The sequence below is a fragment of the Crocodylus siamensis genome, chromosome 3 (genome assembly GCF_052110815.1).
Source record: "Crocodylus siamensis isolate JL-2025a chromosome 3, ASM5211081v1, whole genome shotgun sequence".
In the NCBI taxonomy this organism is placed as follows: domain Eukaryota; kingdom Metazoa; phylum Chordata; order Crocodylia; family Crocodylidae; genus Crocodylus; species Crocodylus siamensis.
The window spans coordinates 235,663,280-235,676,015 of NC_143397.1; the positions used below are offsets into that span (position 1 = coordinate 235,663,280).

General features: G+C 40.2%; 1 long non-coding RNA gene across 1 annotated transcript in view; it reads right to left on the reverse strand.

Annotated features, from left to right (window-relative positions):
* Positions 1-2,154: 2,154 nt before the first annotated feature.
* LOC149869566 (uncharacterized) overlaps positions 2,155-12,736 on the reverse strand; it is a 102,473-nt gene continuing 91,891 nt past the window's right edge. The window contains exon 5 of the long non-coding RNA XR_016441111.1: positions 2,155-2,654. This is a non-coding gene — a long non-coding RNA (uncharacterized LOC149869566). The remainder of the gene's footprint in view (positions 2,655-12,736) is intronic.

The following is a 12,736-nucleotide window of genomic DNA, read 5'->3' on the forward strand; positions in this document are numbered from 1 at the left end:
GGAAGTATTAGACGCACTGGATAGTAGGGCTAGGATTCAGAGAGATCCTGACAAATTGAAGGATTGGACTAAAAGAAATCTCATGAGGCTCAATAAGGAAAAACGCAAAATCTGAATTTAAGACAGAATAATCCCATGCACCAGTACAGGCTGGGCACCAACTAGCTAAGAAGCAGGTCTACAGAAAAGCACCTTGGTATTACAGTGGACAATAAGCTGAATATGAGCCAGCAGTGGGCCATTGATACCAAGAAGGCTAATGGCATACTGGGCTGCATTAATAGGAACATTGCCAGCAGATCGAGGGACGTGATTATTCCCCTCTATTCAGCACTGGTGAGGCCACATCTGGCATACTGTGTCCAGTTTGGGGCCCTTTACTATAGAAAAGATATACATAAATTGAAGGGCAATGAAAATGGTTAGGGGCCTGGGGGCACATAACTTCTGAGGAGAGGCTGCGGGAACTGGGTTTATTTAATCTGGAGGAAAGAAGACTAAGGGGAGATTGTTATTAACACCCCTTCAACCACCTGAAGGGTGTTTAAAAAGGGGACAGAGCTAGACTCTTCTCAGTGGTGGCAGATGATATAATAAGGAGCAATGGTCTCAAGCTGCAGCAAGGGAAGTTTAGGTTAGATAGATATTAGGAAAAACTTACCAGGAGGGTAGTAAAGCACTGGAATAAATTACCCAGGGCACATCTGCATGTGTGCTTTAATGAGCAGTAACTGATTTTACTGTGCATTAGAGCATCACAGCAAAAAACATGCTAATATAATAGTGGGTAATAAAATTAGGCTACTGCGCGTTAAGTGTCACTAAAAAAGCATAAAGTTTTGCTACTATACATTAGGGCAGTCTATTGCAGATTTAATTAGTACCTCACATGAGAGGGTGCCTGTACATGAGTGCAGAGCCTGCTTTGATGTGCTATTATTAAAGCATGTTGGAGAAGACTACAGTGGAGCAGTCTATAACTGGAGTTTCATGGGCAGCATCCGTGAGAAGGAAAGCCTACCCAGAAAAATCAAATACGACTCCTTTCGGCCTTTTGCTAACAAAAATTAGCGATACTGAAGGTATTAGAGGAAATTAATTTAGCAAATATTCTTTATAAGCACACTGAGTCAGTCTATACTGAAATTACACATTTACTAAGCTTTCAAAATAGAAGTTGTAAGTAACATATCACTAATTAAAATAAAAATATACTTTGCAGCATTTTTTAATAAAAACTTCCAGGGAATAAAGTGTTTTGGATGTTTTGAGGGTAACCTAGCACCCGGGTGAATATGATAGGGTTTCATGTAGCTGGAAGCTGGGGACAGAAGCTATATATCACAAAGGAAATTATAATAGAAAGTCTTGTCAGGGAAGTGGAGTGTACATAGAAAGTTTATTTTTTCAGATTGAATATCCAGTCTCTAAGGTGAAACAATAATGAATGACATCTTACTGACTGCCCAGAGAGATCTGATTTTGCACTTTTTGATAATATACAGAAATTTGATAGCAGAGCTCCTAAAATCATACATTCATGGAGGCCAGAGAAAAAGAAACTGTTTATCCAAGTTAAGCCGCAAATTAAAAATGTAGGTATTTTTGAAATCATGAGTTTGTTTGCATTTTTGTTTTGAGATAGTTTTGGTTTCATTTAATAGATTGGCTTTTCAATTCTTCATCTTTGCTTGAGCCCACCTTCATAATGTACACACAGTTTGGTTGTATTTAAAACCTTTTAAATTGTTCCTTGTTTAAAAAGCAAAAACACCTTGACTTTCAGACCCTGAGAAGGTAAATTCTGCAGTTGCACAAGCCCACAGCTACTTGGCTTACACTGCCAAATGCAAGCATAAGACACGACTTCTGCTCTTCTATAACTAGACAATCTCACCTTTAAGGAGGGTCAGAAAATGCAGTATTTTGGCTATAAAATACCTGAAAAAAATCTAACTGTTTTGTTTCAGTTTTCAGAAATGATGTACAACTTTTAAAGGTAACTGGTAATGCTTTTCATTATTTGATAAAAGTCAACATTTTACATGGAAAATAGCTGCTTTCATTGGGTGGATAATATTGTTAAAATCCCAGCTTCGTGCCACAAATGAAAATGGAACATACATTTTGGCAGGTTCATTTTGGGAAATCCTACTAACTATGGTTGCATGGTATTCAGAAACGCCAAATACCACCCTACTTGGAAATGACCATCCCATCTATGTATAAAGATGGCCATATGGAAAGTTATCAAGGCCCCAGTAGAGAAAAGGGAAGATACATATTTTTTATTTATATTCTAATATATGTCCATTATTAACAAAGTCAATGCAACCTTCTAGGAACCCTTACAGCAATTAGAATTACAATCTCAGAAGCATCATAGTAATAAATAAACTTGACCTTGCCACAAAAGTCTGACAACTTAAATGTTCCCAGTAACCACGAAAGCTCCAAAGAAATACACAATTTCCTCAATGTACCTACTGTAAGGGGAGAAAACACCTAAGAATGTCTGGAGCTGTTGCTAGATGCAGATGGCAAAATTGTCGATAGAGATGTAGAAGAGGCAAAAACGTTCAACAGATATTCTTGTTCTATATCTGGATGGAAGCAGGAGTAAAAATCCATTCCATATGCTGGTCGTGTACCATCTATAACAACAAATGACAACTGATAAAAATCAAACATTTTCAAATCAACAGATCCCCCATAAGCTGTACCCCATGGTCTTAAAAAGTTCTGGCTGAGAAGTTCTCTGAATCTCTACTTTTACATTGAAAATATAATCAGACAGTAAGGAGCTTTTAAATGTTGTTAACAATGGCATAATACAGTAGTGCTCAACTGTGGAGCCCACAGGCCAGATCCAGCCCACAGTACAGAGAATCAGCAGCAAGTATCTCAGCCCAGCATGTCTCCTTCCTTGCCCTGCCGCGTGCCGCTGATCCCTTCCATGGCCCTCCCTGCTCTATCCCTCTATCTTTCCCCTATGGCAGGCATGGCTTATTTTCTCCTTCACTTTCTCCCTTCCCCTCCAGGCACTGTCTATGAGAGGTAAAGTCTCTCCCTGCCCTCTCCCACTTTGGCAGACATTGTTTGCTGGAGGTAAGTTATCTCCCTCCCTTCTCTCTAGCATTGACTGCCATAGCCTGCCCCACATCTCCCTTCCTTTCTCCCCTACCAAAGGGGAGTGGAGGTCCATGGTAGCAATCACCCAGTCTGCCAATATCACAGGTCGACCTTCACAGGCATAACAGGATCCAATAGCTTAAAGCTGGACAAACAGAACCTTAAAATAAGATGCCGTTCCCTAGCACTGAATGTTCAACGCTTGACCAGCTAACCCACAAGAGCTGTACATTTAGTATGCCTTGGAGTATTTAAAACTCAACCAGATACATTTCGAAAAGATGGGTTATAATCCAGTCTTCAGTCAAGACAGTTGTGATGGTCTTTCCCAACCCTGGAATCTGTGAAGTCCCTTCAGAAACCATGGGACAAACAGGATTCTCTGTATTGTCCTCAACAGGCTCTTAACCCAGCTCTCAGCTTAGATAATAATCAAAATTGTGCTTCAGGGCTTCGGTCCATTGTGTAAAGGAGTCAGAAAGGATTTGTTTTTTTTTTTATTCACTGTTGTTGTACAACTGATCTGATGAGTTCTGAGAGTCTTTTCCTGCCTCCCTCTAAAGCATTAGAGATTGGGTATGGCTGGGAGATACGACATGGGGGAAGGTGGACTGAAAATACAGGAGTACTTATTTGTAACTTACCAGCCTCTGATATATGGGAAGGAAGGGCAAATGATCTAATAGTCCCTTCTGGCCTTAAAAAGTCTACTAAGCTCCCAAAAAGCCTATTGTAATGTGAATCTTCTCTTGTGGGCAGACCATGTAGCATGACTGGAAGGCTGACCCAGCAGGTACAGAGGGCATTCCAAAGCCAGAAGAGCCCTTTGTGAATGCCATACTGGAGGATCCACTCTGAATCTGTAGCAGCTATGATTTGGGGTACTCTTGAATTGTTTGCATTTGAAAGCTTGTCTATCTCACCTGCACAGAGTATAGTGTATTACAATTGTCACTAAAACAGATATTAGCATGGATCCACAAAATACTCTCTGGAAATATGTTTCTGCAAAAAACAAAGTATGTACAGATCCATATAAATTATTCAGAGGGAAAATATTAAGATTTAAACTAAAGAAAGGCCCACTGGGTTTCTCCTATATTGCAAGCTGCCATTTTGTGTTCATGAGCAACCATCTTTTGTAGTGAGAGAGACAGGGAACTCATCTCATTTCAGAGCTGCACTGAACACAAGGGAGTTCATTATTCATACATGCTACAAACATCATCACACTAAGCTTATGCATTAATGGATGATAAAAGAAGAGACAAACTCCAAAATTAATTCCCCATTACAATATTGTCTTATAGAATAATACTAACACTTGGCACTTATTTCATGTTCAAAGCAATTAAAATATATTAAGTAATTACCTGATGTAAGATGCAATACCCTCTGCCAAGACTTTTATGAATAAGAAAGAGTGTGGCAGTAAATGCATAGAATTATTCTAAGAATATTAACAAACATTTTCCTTCTATCTTTCATCCAGCACCTTAAAAATGTAATTAACTTGATACCAGTCCTGCAATCATTACTTCAGTGAATAGTCCCACAGGATTCAGGAGTAATCCTACAAAAGCAAACTGTTAATGATTTATGGCTCTAGAATTAAAGAAACTATGTTAGATATAATACATAGAAATCGTCTTCTCAAACTGGCTCTTCTGTTGTCAACTGCTGAACATCATAAGAGACTCTTAGGATTTAGTATAAAGAGAGAAGATTGCAGGTAACAAAGTGAGTGTCTGCTAAAAGAAAGATTAAGTAAAATAAGACCTTTCTTATTTTTCTAGAGCTGTAGACAAAAATTGGAATTTTAGAGTAGTGGAAGCAGAGGGGTTTGTGCTGTTTAATTTGTTTTTAATTTGATAGTCTCTGGATACCCATGTCCTATCAAAGGGCTTCCATGGATGGAGAGGCGATGTTTCCTCTTCCATGTTTGAGAGAGCCTTTTGCAAGAAATTATTTCTCACTGGAATTACTTTACTCTGTCATCATTTTTCTCCCTCTACCATTGCTTTGCATTGGTCTGAATCTTTGGGAAAGGCCTGGGGACTCCTGAATTACAGATCCCTGTTACTTAACAGGGGCAACAAGGAGCAGCAACAAAAAAACCCTGTTCACACTTCCTCATTTTTGGAAGAGGAAAATGAATGAAGTACAGAAGAGTCATCATGCTCACCCCGTGCCCCAGGCTGGATTTGGACTACGGGGGCTCCTCCTGGGCCAGATCTGTGGGGCCAGCAGCAGCTCCAGTGGATCCTGGAGGTGGGTGATAGTACAGGTGCAGGGCCTCCAAATTCTGCAATAGGCCACACTCCCCAATTTCTGGTAGCCTACTGGACTACTGGCAGGGTGGGCAAAAGAATTCTGTAGGCTGGATACAGCCCTCAGGGCTTATGTTTGATACCTCTGGAGCACAGAATCCCTTACCAGCGGAGACCCCTGCATTGTTTTTCTCATCTGGGGAAATGTCCAATGTCGATCAGTGATTCCTTCCAAATATCATTACTGAGGTATTAGTACACTCCTGGGGTTTCATCAAGTTTTTCGAGAGTTTAGCCTCAGTGGAGTCCTGGGAGTAGACAATGTGCTTAAAGTACTTCAGATATACAAGGAAGGGAGGGAGTACAGAAACACAGAAATGAGATGAAAAGTACTCCATTTTCAGGGTACAGGGAAGAGAAGGTCTATATATCGTAGGGAAGCAAAAGCAGCATAGAGAGGTAATAGAAAATGCGGAAGTTAGAAAGGAAAGCTATGCAAGCCAGGCGATGGATCATAAGATGCAAGTCATGGAACAAGAGATAGTTCCAGATTGGCAAAAATTTCAAGAGAAGATTTGGCCATACATGCAAGCAGGTAAGCAATAAAGCAAACCACTTTGAAGACGTGGCAAAAAATAGAACAGAGGCAAATAAACCCACTGCCACAAAGGAATTTCTGCATATCACTTGGACAGCGTGCTAATGAATCAGACGCTACAGTTAGGACTAAGTAGCTGACAAAACCCTGTGAATAAAAGCAAAGTGGGAGAACTGCAAGGGCAAAATCAACTGCACATGTTTAGTTCTCCGTGTGTTAAAAGGAGCTGTGAGAATCCCTGAGGGGAGGGAAGGGGAGGGGAGAAGAGGGGCGGGCAGTTTGTTTCAATCCCTTCTCTCTCCTTCTCCCCCCTTCCCTCCAATCTCTAGCAGCTAATTCCCTCCCTCTGCTCTCACTCTTTCCAACTTCTTCCTATTTTTTAAAAAAGAAGCCTACTTTATTGCTGCTGTCCTGGCTTCAGCACTTTGGCCAGCAAGGGGTCGCCATGCACAGAGGGGGAGCCATACAGGGCTGTACGGTTTGCACGTCCGTAAGACCAACTTCTGAGGCTGCACAGAGGAGAGATGGAATATTGGATATCATGTTGGTCAGGACTGAATCTATAATTGAGAAGATGAGAGTTCATTACAGATTTTGGCCTCAGAGTGCTTGTCTTGGCAGGAGGCTTGGCTGAGTGTTAAAATCATTACTGAGTGGCCTGAATCTAAACAAACACCCACCGTTTCCATTTATTGCTAGGATGAAATGACTTGCCTTGTGTAACTGTAATACCTATAGTTGTCAGGTTCTCATTCCCCAGCGGTGCTTAAAATTCTCTCTCTCTCCCTCCAAATCAGCTTTCCCTTATGTTATCCTACTGACAAGAACTGTATCATGACTTATAGGTTATCTATCATGCAATTAGAATTTCATTTGCACAATACAGGGTCTATTATATGGCATTAGGACTTTTATTTCCCCAATGTAATGTGGTAAAGTAAGAAGGTGGTTAAAGAAAAGGGTATGTTTCTAAGGTTGTGGCAGATGAAAATTCAGATACATTCATCAGAAGAGATATTTTTCTTCATGAATTGGTAGCTGGAGGGCAGAAAATATGCACATAGCTATATTTTGTCACTAATCCTAAACAAACTATAGTCTATACATAGTGCGTGAAGGAATCACTTCAGTTACTTCAGGGTTACGTTTCCATTTTTTCTAAGGATTCTGTCTGTACCACTCCAATCTCTATGAATACATCAGGAACACTCATCTATTTCACAACTCATTCATATAAAGTATAGTCATTAGCATGCAGAAACTCATAGCACTCTGCCTAAGAGACCAACTTTTTATTATTACAAAAGAGATAAAAATGATGTATTGTATATTATATTCCACCAGTGGAGATTGTAGAGATCATAATACTTGAAATCTCTCTCCAGCTTTACCTGCCTATCAATAGATAGATCGAATGCTGCAGAAATATGGCTTTAGATTAAAAGAACTCCCCTCCCCCATCTTTTTGTGCAAAAAATACACATAATGAAACTTGTAAAGCAAATCACTCAAAAGAGTTACTGGAAACAAATTTAAATGTGTAGTGTTTAAATAATTAACACCTGCCAGACCAGGAACAGAGGCCTTATTGCTGATATTAAATCATATCCTTTAACGTCTGAAACAGATGACAGTAAGTAATTCCAAAACAGTCAAGACAGGAAACCAATTTTTAGTTCTTGGAAAGTTGAATTAGTTTCAATAAAGTTGATAAAAAGCCTATATTGATTCTGTTAATTCTACTCTGGAAAGCTGGTTTTACATTAACCTTTTTTTTTTTTAAATTTAATATACTGTACTGAATGTTTTCGAATCGTGATTTAAAGTATATTCATTATTCAGTAAACTAATGATGTATGTTCCACCTGGTTACTGCAGAGCCCTGTAAGTAAAAACTGTGGGTAGTATTTTGTTACCAAGAACAAATATTAGACTTGCCAACTTTCCAGTCAATAAATATAACTCACAATAGCAATGCCAGATAGGCAAATAAAGATGTCCCCTAATGGAAGACAAACCAAAAAAGAGGTACCTTTTAAGAACTCAGATCTGAACTCCCCACTCTGTCTAAACCCCCACAGCAAGTTAATGGCAAATTTGCCTGAGTGAAGACTGTGAAATCAAGCTTTCAGCCTGGAACAAAGCCTAGACATTTTACTTAGACAGACTATGTTAGGAAATATGTGAGTGTTAAAACAACACTAACATTGAAACACATATCAGTCAAAGCAGACCTATTCTGACTGCCACCATCGTCCTAATTCACTTTTCTTCTTGTGCCTGTTTCGTCAAATTGATATTGTCTAGTTAGAACATGCAGAGGTTTTACTGGGAGACTTCTTTGTACAGAAGATGGTACTTGATAGACAGTGGGACTCTTACAATCATTAACACATTTAGGCTAGGGACAGCCATTACACATAAACCAGTTTAAGTGACCTGAAACTGATTGAAACCTGTAACAGAACAGACATTCAGTGCACATAAACTTGTTTCAAAAACCAGTTTGAGATAAACCTGGTTGAATGCAGTATCAGACTTAACTGATTTGGTCCCTACACCCCGCACCCTCACACCCACACCCTGCCCAGCTGATCTCCATGCTCCTACTGCCCCTATGGGGGGAGGAAGAGTCAGGGAAAGAGTCCTCCTCTAGGGCTGGGCAGGATCTCATACAGCCCCCCTCCCGAACCCACAGGATTGGGGGAGAAGCAGGGTGAAGAGTCCCCCCTCTGGGGACAGGCAGCCTCACAGAGCCCCCCTCCACACCCCAACAAAGGGGGGTTGCAGGGAGAAGTAGGAGGGAAAAGAGCTCCCCCAGCACCAAACAAGGCCCCTCTCCCGGCCCAGGGGCAGTGGGGAGAGGGAGGAGGGGGAAGACTTCTTCTCTGGGGCCACGGCCCTGTGTGCTGGGATTGTTCCCAGCTGTCAGGGAACCACTGGGGTGGGCCTGCTGGGGCCTGGCCATGCCCCCCACTCAGCTTACCTGTGGAAGGGAGGGCTGCTCTAGCGCCCCCAGGCTTCTGGCTTGAGCCACTGTAGGCATGTGCCTACATTTCCTGAATAGAAAGGGAACATCTATCCACCTGGAAACTGATTCACTCTCTGCAGGTTAGACTAATCTGCAAAGACTGAATCAATTCCAGCTCAGGCTTTCTGAATGTCTGTCCCTAGCCTTAGTGCTCAGATGCTACCATCATGAACTAGGCATACTAACATATTAAAAACAGAACAATATTTTTCAGATTGGATATGGGTAGCTTAAGTGATTTGCTGAAGTGAGAACTGAACCCACCACTAGTACCCAGCCAGTAAGAGCAAAGTTTCACACAGTTCACAACCAAAGGACAACTATCCATGTGCAGGGAGGCTGCTCTGACATGCTGTAATTACAGACTCGAGCATGGTAATTAAGAGCTCCAGCAGGCTCTGATGTCACATGTATCAGCATCCCCATGCTGAAAAATGGTGGCAGGGTGCTTTAAACTAAAGCTCATTCAACAAGGTTTAGTTCAAAGTGCCCTGCCGCCATTTTTCAGCACAGGGACTTGATACATGCAATGCTCTGGGCACTTTAATTGGCATGGCTCTCGGAGCATATCTATAAATGCCCAAAGACTGGAGGAAGCTCAATTTGCTATAACGTTCTTAGAACTGCAGGTTTATGTCTCATCTTCCAACCCTTGGATGCCTACATTCAGCCCAGTTACAGAGGGGTAACACAGAAGTACCAAACTCCATTAAGGTCCATGGAGACAAAGCCCAAGCCAGAACTAATGAAGCCAGTCAAGATCTCGTTCTTCAACTTACTTCTAGCGAAGTTGGGCCCTTTCTTCCTGTTTACACTAATACCACAGACAATAAAATTTCTCCTATTCAGAGCATGCTTTTAATTTTTTTCCTCCATTTTCTTTCCTTTCAAGCAGTAAGGAAGAAAGGCATGGGAGGGACCAAAAAAACCGAAAACATTTCATTTCTACTTGAATCAGGTAGAGAAATATATAACTAGATTTTCAAGCAAAATTTAAATACATTTCCTTTGAAATTTTCTAAGAAAATAATTGCATCCTTTAGCCAGCTTTACTTCTAATGTGTAACTTCTTATTTCTAGGGTATAGATATATATTGTTTCACAAATAACATCGTGCAGCTATCATAGTTGATTTTCAAAAGCATCTCAAATACCTTATTTTTTCCCATAATTACAAATAAACCTGGGCCATATTAACAAGGAATTATTTGGAAAAGTTCAGTTTTTGAATGAAGCCACCTTTATGTGCTAATTACTCATTTAAAAGAAACCAATTTCGAGTTGCAATCCATCAAAATATCCTGGGACCAGAATGGCAATTTGAGATAGAGAAAATTGCATTAACTTAGAGCTTCCATATAGTTTTCCTGTTCCCTTAGCATTCAAGCAACTGTGGAAAGTTAAAGGGATCCACTATACATGGCAATGCAGGCGCTGTCTCCCCCAAACTGAGCAGTGGCCAGCTTTCTGCTCTAAGGGAAGCAGCACAGAGTCTTCAGGAGCAGAACAGAAGCTTCGCCACTGCATTATACATCAAGACGAAGAAGCATGCTTCCCTCCATCCCCTGCCAGGGGAGAGCACTGCTGACCTTTTCAGAGCTGTAATGGGTTATGACCTCAATTCCTCATCCCTTTTTGAAGATATTTGTGTTGACTACTGTTCCAGACTTGAGAGCTACTAAAATAAAATGTATGTAAAAGCCATTCATAATCTTATCATAAGACATTGAAACAAGCCTGCCACTAGAGTCTCTTTTTATTTTACCCAATCAGGTTTTCTAAAGTATTAACAAGATAATTTCAGCTTTTTATACTCAATATTTATGGCTCATTATGCAAAGCCGAATGTCATGTACCCACTCGTAGAGAAGTAGAACTCTGCATAATTATTTGATAATATTTTTATTGAAGAAGAAATATGACAACAGTATTCAATTACTGCCTAATAGACACAATAAAACTTGACTTACAGGACCGCTGACTCCCAACCTTATTATTTGGAGGATTTCATGTTGAAAAGGGTGTTGCATATATTTCCTACTAAAGAGTCAATTCTACCTCGGCTTTGATGCAATTATTGCATCTCCTCATATTGAAATCAATCTCTCTTCCTCCCTCCCCTCTGCCCACTCTGTTTTTTGCCCCTGGCCTGTTTTCTCTTTTCTGGGTGCTGTGTCTGGTTTTATTTTCTACTTCTCATCCATTTTCTCTCATAGGAACCTGAGGACTGGAAGGAACTTCCTAAGGCATAGGGTCTTATCTCCTGCTATCCTAAACAACCTCTTTCCTCGTATATGCCCTTTAATAAACTGCTCAAGCTCCCTTACTTTTCCCACCCTGCTTTGCTTCCTGCCCTCCTATCTCTTTTCTTAGCTCTCTCAGACTTTCTTTAGACACAGACTTGTATCTAGTTAACTGAAAATTTATAAACATGTCTTTTAGATAGACTCAGTTAAACTGGGGTAGTTAGGCAATCTTATTTTAGTCCAAACGTCATTTATTTTAGATTAGGTTAATCTAGAAAGATAATACATCTTCCAAAAGTCTGATTCTACTTGGCTGAAATATACTACTCTTAATGTAAAAATAAGAATAGCTACCGACAAACATGCACTTGTTTAACTAAAATCAGTCAACCACCACATCTTCAGGCCAGACAGTACAAATCTCTGTTTGAAAAGGTTTCATTCCTCCCCCGCATGCATGTTCATGAGCAAGACTACTCATGGTCTGTTGTTCAGTGAATTATTTAACCGGTTATAGTAGTAGCTCTTCTTGAAATAACAGCTTCATCCTTCTTGATGCACTTATAACATAGAGCCTATGTCATAGACCATTATGGGGAAAAAAGAAAACTTGTACCCAGCATGCTTTCTGCCTTGCCCTGACATTTTACAGAGCAGAAGCTGGAACACATGAGTGCAAATACTTCTCTGAGTCACTCTGTGAAGTCTTCACGTTTTCCACAGCCCTGGATACTTTTCTGCTATGGCTGCAAATGGAGGGCTGTTAACAAACAGCTGACATTGAGAATTGCTGGAGCACTTCATATTGAACCACTGGGGTCAAAGTCAGTCAAAGCTACTCTATCAAGAAAAGAAATATGTAATGTAATACCTTATTTAGCAAATTTGAAAGATATGTGCTGGGAGTGCACACAAGATATTTCATTTTAGTTCTATAAAGAAATGTAGACTTCAGCATCATTAACTAATCTGATTTAAAAGGAAAATTAATTATTATGGTCATTAAACTAAATGGCTTCTGTCATCTGCAAAGACATAATTGGTACAGAAAATTGTTTCATAACTATGAAACAATCAATCAACATAGTCTGAATATACACATGTATTTTCCTTCTCTGTTCTCTCAAACAATGAGCACCCAAATACCAACGAAGGGCTAGGGATGAAGGTTGACTTCTCCCTGTGATAAGGGAAGATGTATACAGCAGAAGGATTATCAAGCTTCTATTTCTCGTTAGCTTCCTTGCTGGTAATTAATGGGAGGAGAACAAATATTACAAAGTTTAAAAGGAAATAAACAAACCCTTCAGTGTTATCATCCTTTGGGAATCAACATGCTTGAAAGGATCATGTCGGATACTTCCCTAAATCGTGATTATTTTTCCTCCAGTCTTCAGTCTCTTAGAAGCATGGAATTAACACAGTTAGCTAACTTGAATTCCTTCTGTTGTCTGGATGG